The sequence below is a fragment of the Nelumbo lutea genome, chromosome 4, assembly GCF_056320005.1.
Source record: "Nelumbo lutea isolate HS-2025 chromosome 4, American lotus-T2T, whole genome shotgun sequence".
Taxonomy (NCBI): Eukaryota; Viridiplantae; Streptophyta; class Magnoliopsida; order Proteales; family Nelumbonaceae; genus Nelumbo; species Nelumbo lutea.
In genome coordinates, this window is record NC_142687.1 from 828,834 (window position 1) to 839,884 (window position 11,051).

Consider the following 11,051-nt stretch of genomic DNA (forward strand, 5'->3'; position numbering starts at 1 on the left):
CTTGATTGTCACAAAACAATTTTATAGGTTCAAACACAAATGTTTCAATCTCTTGGAGGAGATGCTTCAACCAGATTAGGTCACAAGTTGTATGCGCCATTGCCATGTACTTAACCTTAGCACTACTTCTGGCAACAACACCTTGCTTCTTACTTCCCGCATGATTAGATTCTCGCCTAAGAAAGTGCAATAACATGTGGTCAACTTCCTATCCACCTAGGATTTTGCCAATTTGCATCTAAATGTCCTTCCAATAACAACCCTCTCCCTTTCTTATATAACAAGCCTCAACTTGGAGCACCTTTTTAAGTAGTCACCCTAACTATTGCCTTCCCAATGACTAGATCTAGAACTCTGCATAAATTGACTCAAAACTCCCACACTGAAGGTTATACCTGTCCTGTACCTCTATTAATCATCTTAACATTGGGATCCATGGGAACTAGATTAGCTCCTAACAACCCAGTTTCATCCAACCAATCAAGTACATATTTCCATTATAATGGAGAAATTCCCCCATCTTGACCTTGTTGCTTCAATTTCCCAGAAATTCTTCATGTGTCTCAAATCATTTGTCTGAAATTGCTATCGTAAAAATTGCTTCAACTTGTCAATACCTTGAATATCACTACTAGTGATAATTACATCTGACATAGACAACCAAGATAATCTTCCTAGAAGAAGTATCTCTACTAAAAATCGAGTGATCAATACTGCGTTTACGCAAACCAAGCTCTTACCACAGTACTGCATCTACCAAACCAAAGTGTGCTTCTAATGATATTACCACCTTTAGTGATCCCAACTTTTTTTGGTCAGCAACACAAAAATTGATTTATCAGTTTTAAAAAGGAGTACAACAAAGAGTTGTGGGCAAAGAACAAGCCCAAAAAACAATTCCAATATTTAGAAAACAGCCCAAAACATGGATTGTCTCTGAATTCCTTGTTTAGCTACTAACCCATCTGCTATGCTATTTTCAGATCTCCTAATCCACTTTATTTGGATTTTCATGTCTTTACAAACTTACTGATCTCAACTTAGCAATAAGAAAAAGATTTCAGAGTAGTCAATGCCATAGGTTTGGGTATATGCTTTAGCCAACGGACAAGCTTTATATTGTTCAACACTACCATCGTGTCAATGCTTAACTATATACACCCACCTACATCCTACATCCAATTATTTGCTTTCCATGAGCTAGGGAAACCAAATGCCATGTATGATTGGAATGAAGAATATGAAATTCTTCGTCCATTGCCTTCTTCTCGTCAGGGGATGTGATGCAGAACGGAAACAAAACACGTGAGAAAAGCTTCAAAGAAAAGAGTAGAAGTCGAATTTTAGGAAGAAGATTCTTCACAAAACAATTAAGAGAAAATTGATAATAAGAGAGCTGCCTTGGTCTTCCCCTAGCTACTCTTTATATAGGCATACACCCTTATGTCTCCTATTCCTAATATGAAAACACTCCATAATAGAATCCTACTAAAACTCCTTAAAAAAGAAAATCCTAATCTAAGAAAACACTCCAAAATATAATCCTATTAAAATCCTTCAAAAGGAAAGTCCTAAATGAATATAAATTCGAAATAATGCTATCTTGGTAAAAACGAACTAAGATGGAAACTTTGAGATGGCGCCAACTTGGTAAAAACGTACTAAGATAGAATTCCTGTGGTGATGCTATATTGGTAAATATTTACTAAGATGTGCCGGTGGCGTCATTTCTACTTCTTATGTGTCTTGAAATGGTCCCAACTTGCATAGAACTTATTGGCCTTCTCCTGTACTACATCATCCTCCCCGGGTTGGGGAGAATCCGTCATCGGATTCAAATCATCATCTGATTGATCGCCAACATAAGGTACCAAGTGTTTGACATTGAAAACATCATGGGTACGTATATGGTTGGGTAGCTTTAGTCTCCTGTATCAAATACTACCTTCCTCATTTTTCCATTAACATATTGTTTGTACTTAGCATTAGCTACTTCCAGCTTGTTGTGGACTTCTTCTTGGAGGTTCTTAAGCTTCTGTACCATAGCATAGAATTCCACATCATAAGTTGAGTAGTTGAGGCATGATCCATTCAATTTCTCACTATAGTAGACTATGGGCTGGCCACCTTGGCTGAGAACAACACCGATTCCAACCTTAGAGGCATTACAATCAACCTCAAAGGGTTGCTCGAAGTTGAGAAGGGCTAGCACGGGTGCAGTTGTCAACCGTGCCTTAATCCCAATGAAGGCTCTCTCTGCTTCAGTGGTGAACACAAAATTGGCTGTAGCCTTCATATAGTCTGTATATGGTGCCATAACAGTGCTGAAGTTGTTAATGAGTCACTGATAGAAGTTTGCAAGACCATGAAAACTTCCTACTTCAGTAAGTGTTTTGGGGATGAGCCACTCAACAATGGCATGAACTTTCTCTGGGTCTATAGAAACTCCTTCCCTTGAGATGATATACCCAAGGAATAAGACCCGATCTGTGGCAATAATACACTTCTTCATGGCTGCATAAAGTTGCTCCCAGCGTGAAGTCACAAGTATATCTCGAAGATGCAACAAATGGGAGTTCATATCAGTGCTATATATGAGAATATCATCAAAGTATACCACAACATACTAACCAATAAAAGGCTTGAGAACCTGGTTCATGACCCTCATGAATGTGCTTGGTGCATTGGACAAACCGAATGGCATCACTAGCCATTCATACAAACCATCCCGCATCTTAAATGCTGTTTTCCATTCATCACCGAGACAAATTCTAATTTGATGGTAGCCTGATTTCAAGTCCAACTTAGTGAGCACCTTGGCCCCAATAGGTTGATCCAACATGTCATCCCAACGTGGAATTGGAAATCGATGTTTGATGGTTATCTTATTAATTAATGGCTGTCAACGTTCATCCTCCAAGTACCATCCTTTTTTGGTACTAATAAGTGGGAACTGCGCATGGATTCATATTGTCTTGTATGAACCCTTTAGCAATAAGTTCATCTACTTTCCTTTGCAACTCCTCATGTTCAGTGGGACTCATTTTGTAATGGGCCTCGTTGGGGAGACTAGCACCCGGTGTTAAATCTATGCAATGTTGGATATCCCTTAATGGTGGTAATCCTGCTAGTAAATCCTCGAGGAACACATCACTAAATTCATCAAGCAAAGGCCTCACCTTCTTTGGAGCCTCCACACCTTTCAAATCAAGCCCCTTGTTAATTAAAGCATACACAACACCGGTCTCTTTTAAGGCACTTGTGAATTCAGTCATGGAAAAAATGTTAGAACCCTTCCCGGGTTTCGGTTTAGTCTCTTGTGATGGATATAAGATCAACATTTTCCCTTTAAACTCAAGAGAGTAGGTGTTCTTTCGTTCGTCATGGACTACATAGCGGTCAAATTGCCACAGGTGCCCAAGTAGCAAATGGCAAGCATCCATGCATACAGCATCACACCATACACGATCACTATAATTATTGCCAATAGAAAATCTCACTAGACATCGTTGTGTGATTGAAATCTCATTTTTTCTTTTTAACCATGCAAGCTTGTAGGGGTGAGGGTGTTGTTGAGTTTTTAGGTTCAACTTGTGGATGACTACTTCCGCTATAACATTCTCACAACTCCCACTATCAATTACAAGGCTTGCAACTTTCCCACCCATAGTACACGTGTGAAAAAATATTATTTCTTAACCAATCCGATGATTCATCCTTAGGAGTTAGGAATGAACGCTGCATCACCAAGGTCTCTCCTACATCCCCATACACCATTTCTCCCTGTAAGGTTTCTCCATTATAAGAGACAAACACAGGAGGGGCTGAATAGTCAAATGCTTCTAATTGGGTTTCACTCTCATCTTCTACAAACATCGCCCCTTTCTTTTATCACCCCTCACACATTCAACAGATTTATGGCCTAGTTCACCACACTTAAAACACTTCAGTCCAGGTGGATCCACCTGGTTTTGATTAGGTTCACACCCTTGGTTTTGATTCAGCCCACAAGACTAGCTGAATTAGAGGCAGATTAGGATTATTACATGGGGGGTGGTCTGGCCACATCAGTTTGGGTTCGGCCCAATTGGTTAGGTCGACTACTTTGTTTTTTTTATCGTTAGAGCATGTTGATGTGCCATAGAAACATCATAGCAGCCAAATAGGTCTAATATATCCCAGATATTTGATCTCAACCCACTTATCTACCTAGCCACCATTTGGTCTTCGGTTTCAGCTAACTCATTCCGGGCCACTAACAGATGAAACTTCTTTGTATATTCATCTACTGTATCAGTTCTTTGCTTTAGATTTTGCAATTCTTGATAAAGTAAACGAATATAATTATGGGGTAGAAATTCTGGCCTCATCTTTGCCTTGAGTTTCTCCCATGTCTTAATATTTTCCTTGCCTCTTCTCTGTTGCATAACCTTCAATTGATGCCACCATGCTGCTGCTCGTCCTCTAAACCAAGTGGTTATTAAGGACACAATCTTATTTTCTGGAACTTCCTTGAATTCAAGGATTTATTCTATCACGAAAAGCCAATCCATGAATTCTTCTGGAGCCGTGCCTCCTTAGCATTCCAAGATCTCAACCTTGAGATCTACTTGCCACCGTCTTTGGTCACCACCCGCAACTACAACCAATCTAGTTGCTTGCCTTGATGATGAAAGGGAACGTATGGAGACACTTGCGTTGGAGTCGCTGTCCCCTGTTTCCAACCAGGAATGCAACGATTTCACCTCCTCAGCAAGTGCCTCAACTTGTATTCTCAGCTCCGCTCTCTCTCCTTGTGTTTTGTTGTTGGGTTCCTGCTCCATGATGTGAGCTACTTGTTTCTTCTTAGGAGCCATAATCCGAAGAAGGATCAACTTGAGCTTTGATACCAACTGACGCAGAATGGAAATGAAACACGTGAGAAAAGCTTCAACAAAAAGAACAAAAGTTGAATTTTAGGAAGAAGATTCTTCAGTAAACAATTAAGAGAAAATTGATAACAAGAGAATTGCCTTAGCCTTCCCCTAGCTACTCTTTATATAGGCATACACCTTTATATCTCATATTCCTAATATGAAAACACTATATAATAAAATCCTACTAAAACTCCTTAAAAAAGAAAATCCTAATATAAGAAAACACTCCAAAATAGAATCCTATTAAAATCCTTTAAAAGGAAAGTCCTAATTGAATATAAATTCGAAATAATGCTATCTTGGTAAAAACGAACTAAGATGGAAACTTTGAGATGGCGCCAACTTGGTAAAAACGTACTAAGATAGAATTCGTGTGGTGATGCTATATCGGTAAATATTTACTAAGATGGGCCAGTGGCGTCATTTCTACTTCTTATGTGTCTTGGAATGGTCCCAACTTGCATAGAACTTATTGGCCTTTTGTACTACATCAGGATGTGAAAGCTTCTCATAAATAGAAGAAAGGAGGGAGACACTGTTGATGGCTAGGAAGCAAGTGAGCAATAAAAACATAATGGGAAATGGGATGGTTATTCCTTATGAAGAGCAATGGGAAGGTTTGGTGAAAGGAAGGAAACAAATTGTTGATGGCTAGGAAACAAGTGAGCAAGAAAAACATAATGGAAAATGGGATGGTTAACCTTTATGAAGAGTAATGGGAAGGTTTAAGTCAAATGATGGAGAATCTTTTGACGGTGGAGGTGTTGATGGTGGATTAGTTGGAGTGGGCACTATAGCTAGAATATCGATCTCCTTTTCATGTCTGGAGTGCACTCTATGAATTGGTGGCTGTATGGGCTCCTCAAGAGTGGGAAGAGGAATAAATGGATCACTAGTGGAGTGGGGGAAGTGGAACAGAAGGTGGAGGTTCCTTACTAGAGTTGAAAGGTAAGGTTTCAAAGAATGTGACATCAGGAACAACAAAGGATTTTCCAAGGATGGGGGTCATAACATTTATACCCTTTTTGTCTTTGACAATAACCAAGAAGAACACATCTAGTAGCTCGAAAATCAAACTTATCAACCAGCGGATTGGTAAGGTCTCCTGCTGTTCATAGCGAAGACTTGGGATCGAATCCCGCCTGCACCTAGGTTGGGGGGCGTATGGGTTGGGGGATGGGCTACTCCGTTGTGTAAACTTTCCAAAGATATCAAAGAAAAAAAAATCAAACCTATCAAGTCCAGTTCCCAATTTATGTACAAAACAAATAGACTCGAAGACACAAGGAGGAAGAACAAAAGGAAATATTTATATATAAACATACAATATTAAAATAAAAGAAACCAGGAATAATGAGAAGAAGAATATGTCTCTATCCACTGCCCTACTTATTTTATTATATAAATAAAGGGTAAACTTACAATACTACCCCTAATTATGTAAAATAAAGACATATTGTCCTACTGCCTATAACTCTTAAAAGTTCCAAACTAGGAATGGTGCCCTTCTATAAATATTCGACCTGATCACCTCACGTTCAGAATTTCAGATCTTAAGTGCACCAGAAAATGCATAATCTTCCCTCTTATCAAAGTGTCCTTCATAACTTCGATGCAACAATCAGGTGAAGATTAACCTAAATGAACTAATTCATCCTCAATCCACAAGTTCACAAAACGAGCATGGTATTCTTGTATTCTTTTCTCTCCTTGACTGTAAGAGAAGATTTTAGTTTCAATTTGGTACCGACGAGATATATTAGATTGTTCATAGACCTTCTCCAAGTAATTAAACATCTCCCAGGCAGTCTGAAGACCCCCTCGTGGGAATAGCCACATCAGTATTAGTTGAGAATCCAAGAAGCATTTTTTACATTATCTATCCTCCACAGCTGGAAACTCTTAACATCCGAATCATCAGGCTTAGAAACCAAACCATCAATGTAATCCCAAAGTCCCTTCAAAAAAATTGAAAATGAAATCTCCATAGTGCATAGTTAAATCCATTGAACCTGAGAGATAAGATTTCCCCTTTGTCTAATGCCATTTCAGCAGTAAATCACCAAATAAAAAAGCCCAAGGCAAAGATAAAGGTGTTTCAATGAGAAGATAGAAGAAATCAAGCAGCAAATCTATCAAATCTGGTGTCATCTCATAAAAGAATAGCAGGAGAAATAAAGGAATAGCTGGAATGCAGTCTTCCCAGTGAAGGAAGCACCCATGTGGAGGAAATAACAGGTAGCAGTACAAAAAGAACTAGTTTGCAGACCAGAAAGAAACCCTCCCAAAGAGGAGTCAAATTACCAATCAAAAGATACCCAGGAAAAAAGAGGCTGGGTTGATATCTCCAGATAGATGAGCCAAAGAAGTCTTTAATTTAATCCTCAAACAGCAGGTTCAAAAACTTCGTGCAAATTCAATCAATCATACCAGCTCTGATACAATCATGTCAGCAGTTAGAAAAAAAACACAGCTTGAATGGGTGTGTGTGGGTGTAACACTTGCACACACCTCAAAGAATAAATAGCTTATATATTATTAAGAATCAAATGTGAGAAAGGACCATTTTGTCCTCGTACAAAAATAAAATAAGCTGTACAAATATGATACATTCTATAATGATACTCCCAAGTTCCTTAACATGGAAAATAAAGAACAAAATGAGTTGAGAATAAGCCCCAATCAGCCCTTGGATTCTCTATATTCAATGCTCCCTGCCCCCATAACAGAACTTCCATTACTTCTTTAATCATCCCTGTAACCTTTAGATGGTTATTGAAACACACAACCATCGCTGGAGCACCTTCTCTGTCTGTTGCCTCTCTCTCCCTGTTTTATCTCTTGTTACCTCTTTGTACCTTTGGGTGAGACAAAGATTTTTGTCCTTGGACATTGTCAAACTTCAAGATGGCCATGGTCTCCTGGAAGAAGCCAGGTGGACAACTGAGGTTCATCTTCGCTCTCCACCAAAGTTGCATAATCAGGTGGTGTTGGTGGGTTGTATTCTCTGATCTCTGTTTCAAAGAACTAGGGAAAGAAATCTAGAATTAGGGCTTACTGTAGAAGCTGCTCCTTCAGTCCTTTGTTGTAGGTGCTTAATTTTTCTGGGAAAAGCTCGAGTTACCATGCAAGAGAGGACAAGTTGAGCTAAAGAAGATTAAGAGTTAAGATTGATCAGGTGTTTGGGACAGAAGGACGACGTCAGAGATGAAGCTTATTAAGGGAGGTCATGATTGCCGCCTTTCTTGGGCAAAAGGCAGAGCCGAAAAAGGATAAACTAGAAAAGGAGTCATGCTGGTGCATTATGCACATGGCGACTAGCTGAATGGAAAAGAATGTTAGAGTGTTGAAGTTTTGGTGGTCCTTTGTCTCTATATTCTGTCAAGATTATGTCTTTGGTTTCAGATTAATTCGTGTTTGGTTCAAGCAAATCCATTGTCTATTGAATTCTTAGTTGTAACCTGATCTGACATTCCTAGTAAGCTTCATTCTATCTACTTTTGTAGCTGTTAATTTCATTGTGTTTTGAGGAATTTAATAGTCATTCTATATAGTAGAACCTTCTCAAACGACAGACTTGTGATCTCTTTTATTACTATTAATTCCTTTATGTTCTTCATGGTTTTGGGGTTATGCATAAATCTGGTTACATTGAAGACTGAAGAGTGTAATCTTTTCAGATGCATTACTGCTCGAACTTAGAAAACGATGTCTGGCCCACTTAAAATTGTAAATGATGGAGTATTAAATCAGTATTGCCAGTTTATTTTTAGTAGGGAAAATTCCCGACTAGCACCCTTAGTTTGGGCCCAGTGGCAGTTTGGCCCCCAAACTTTAAAACATGACAATTCAGTACCCAAACTTTCAAAATGTGCCAATGTAGTACTTACCATTAATCAGCTTGTTAATCAGTCTTTAAGTGGTATTTGAAATGACAAAAAATGCCCTTCGAGTGTCATCTAATTTTCTTTATCAACCATCCAAACATTGATAAAAAATGAACAGTCTCAAATACTTGCCTCTTCTATTCAAGAAACTTGGGGTCACCAAAATGCCCACTAAGACATGACCCCAAACTTTCTTGAATAGAAGAGACAAGGATTTGGGACATTTCATTTTTGTCAACATTTGGATGGTTGATAAAGAGAATTAGATACACTCAAAGGACATTTGTGTCTTTTCAAATGCCACTTAATGGTTAATACTGACTTGACACGTTTTTTAAGTTCAGGGACCAAAGTAGTACTAGCCCCAAAGTACAGGGTACTAATTGGGAATTTTCCCTTTTTAAAAACTGATTTTTCGTTAAATTTGCCATTCTGAAAAGCTTTTTGTTGATAGTAATTATAAACAATAAAGGTTTTAAAAAACTGAGCAGGAAATGGAACCTTTTGGGCCTCCTGTTTTTGGGTCAGTGGTTCAACTGTCTAGTCAAACAGTTTGACCTATGATGTCATAAATATAATAGTAAAATATAAATATTTAAAATATATTATAAAAATAAAAATTAGATAAACAGAATCAATTACTTCTGTAATAAATAAGGTGTTATCTTAGTAGCAAAAAAAAGTGATATCTAATGTACTATTTTCTTATAACGTAATGAGAAGAATGTAAAAAGATAACTACTAAGTTGGATGGAAAAATAATCCTTGAGAATTGAGATTCAACTAATTGGTTCTTGTTAAATAGATAATTAAACTACTAAGTTCGATGGGCTATGTCTTTGTATCAAGGCACAACCTTACACTGTTTTCTGATGAATTGCATTCTCACGGTGGTTGTTACATCTTATTCTTGCAGTTGAGAGAATTTATTCTGGTGATCTTTGGAAGCGGTGAAGCACAGAAATTCTGGCACCGCTAAATTGAGGATTCCATGTTCATATATGGGAGTAGAAGAAAGCTATTTGCTTCTTAACCTAAATTAATTAGAGGCGCGTCTGAGAATGACTCCCATTGAGGGCTTACAGTCTTACACCTGCAGCCAGTAATTTATGTTGATTTAGATTTGCTGGTGCCATTTCTTAAGTTTTGCAAAATTACCGAGTGGTGCTTTGAGCTTTGGATGCCGTCAATCACCTTAGTCTTTTTTTTTTCTCTACCGTGTACCCGATCTTTTTTTTGGGAGAATGTGCGTTGGTGCATAGAGTGTGGGTTGTTAATATTTTGATTGTTTGTAACTCTACACTGGAAATCAGAAATTTGCATTAACTTGTTGGTACTTTTCCGTTTTATTTTTTGCTGTTTAGTTTTACCACTCTTTTTATGAGTTTGGATTTACTCACATATCGGCCTCACACTGACCTTACAGCCTATCCTGCCGCACATGGGAGATGTTCTCAATTAGACTTGTCCATAGGCCAGGCTCAGGGTTTGACGTTTGCCAAATTTTAAATGGATCCCGAAGCTCAAGCCCGACATTGTAAATCAGGCCCGAAGTCGAACCCGTGAATAAATCTATTCTCAATACAGGATAAAATGTGGCCGTAAAGTCTGTGTAAGGCGCGCTCTGCGAGGGGCAGATCTCAATTTTATCTGTATTTTGAAACACTAGCTGAGTCTCCGAGCGGCATCATAAATTGTAATTTTGGGATTACCGTGAGGCGCAATTAAGTATCGGCATTATATTAATGCCCAAATGAATTAATTGATTAATGGAAAGGGGACGATTATATATGTATAAAGTAGTATTTGAGCCGCATTCAACCAACCCAAGGCTTGAGCTAGGTTATTGAGGCAAGGCTGCAAGGGTTTTTGTTATTGCCTTGTCTCATTAACCTTTTGAAACCATTTAGCAGTTTGGAATGCTACACTTGGCAGGCTACCACTAATAACAACACCCTTCGTCAGCGATACGTATGAAAGTGAGAAAAAGACATGTATGAGCCAAATGGCCAATGATAAGCTTCCGTTTTTTAGGCTGCGTTTGTTTTTGGTGGAAAATCCATCGATGTAACACTCGGTTGATGGAAAACTCAAACGATAATTTTAAAATTTTAATGGATTGATGGAGCTTTTTTGATGTGATAATTGATGTAACTCTATATTGATAAAATTGATGTATTATTTACATCAATTATTGATAGAAAACTCAAACGTTGTAATCTTTTACATCCATTTTTTATGTTAAACA

General features: G+C 38.2%; 1 protein-coding gene across 2 annotated transcripts in view; it reads left to right on the plus strand.

The window, feature by feature from the left end:
- ASHR2 (ASH1-related protein 2) overlaps nt 1-10,152 on the plus strand; it is a 33,665-nt gene extending 23,513 nt beyond the window's left edge. The window contains exon 3 of one of the 2 annotated variants that reach the window (XR_016112785.1): nt 9,720-10,152. The gene's annotated coding sequence lies outside the window, so the exon portion shown is untranslated. The remainder of the gene's footprint in view (nt 1-9,719) is intronic. The other variant, XM_088983803.1, reaches the window with a different exon arrangement.
- Nucleotides 10,153-11,051: the final 899 nt, after the last annotated feature.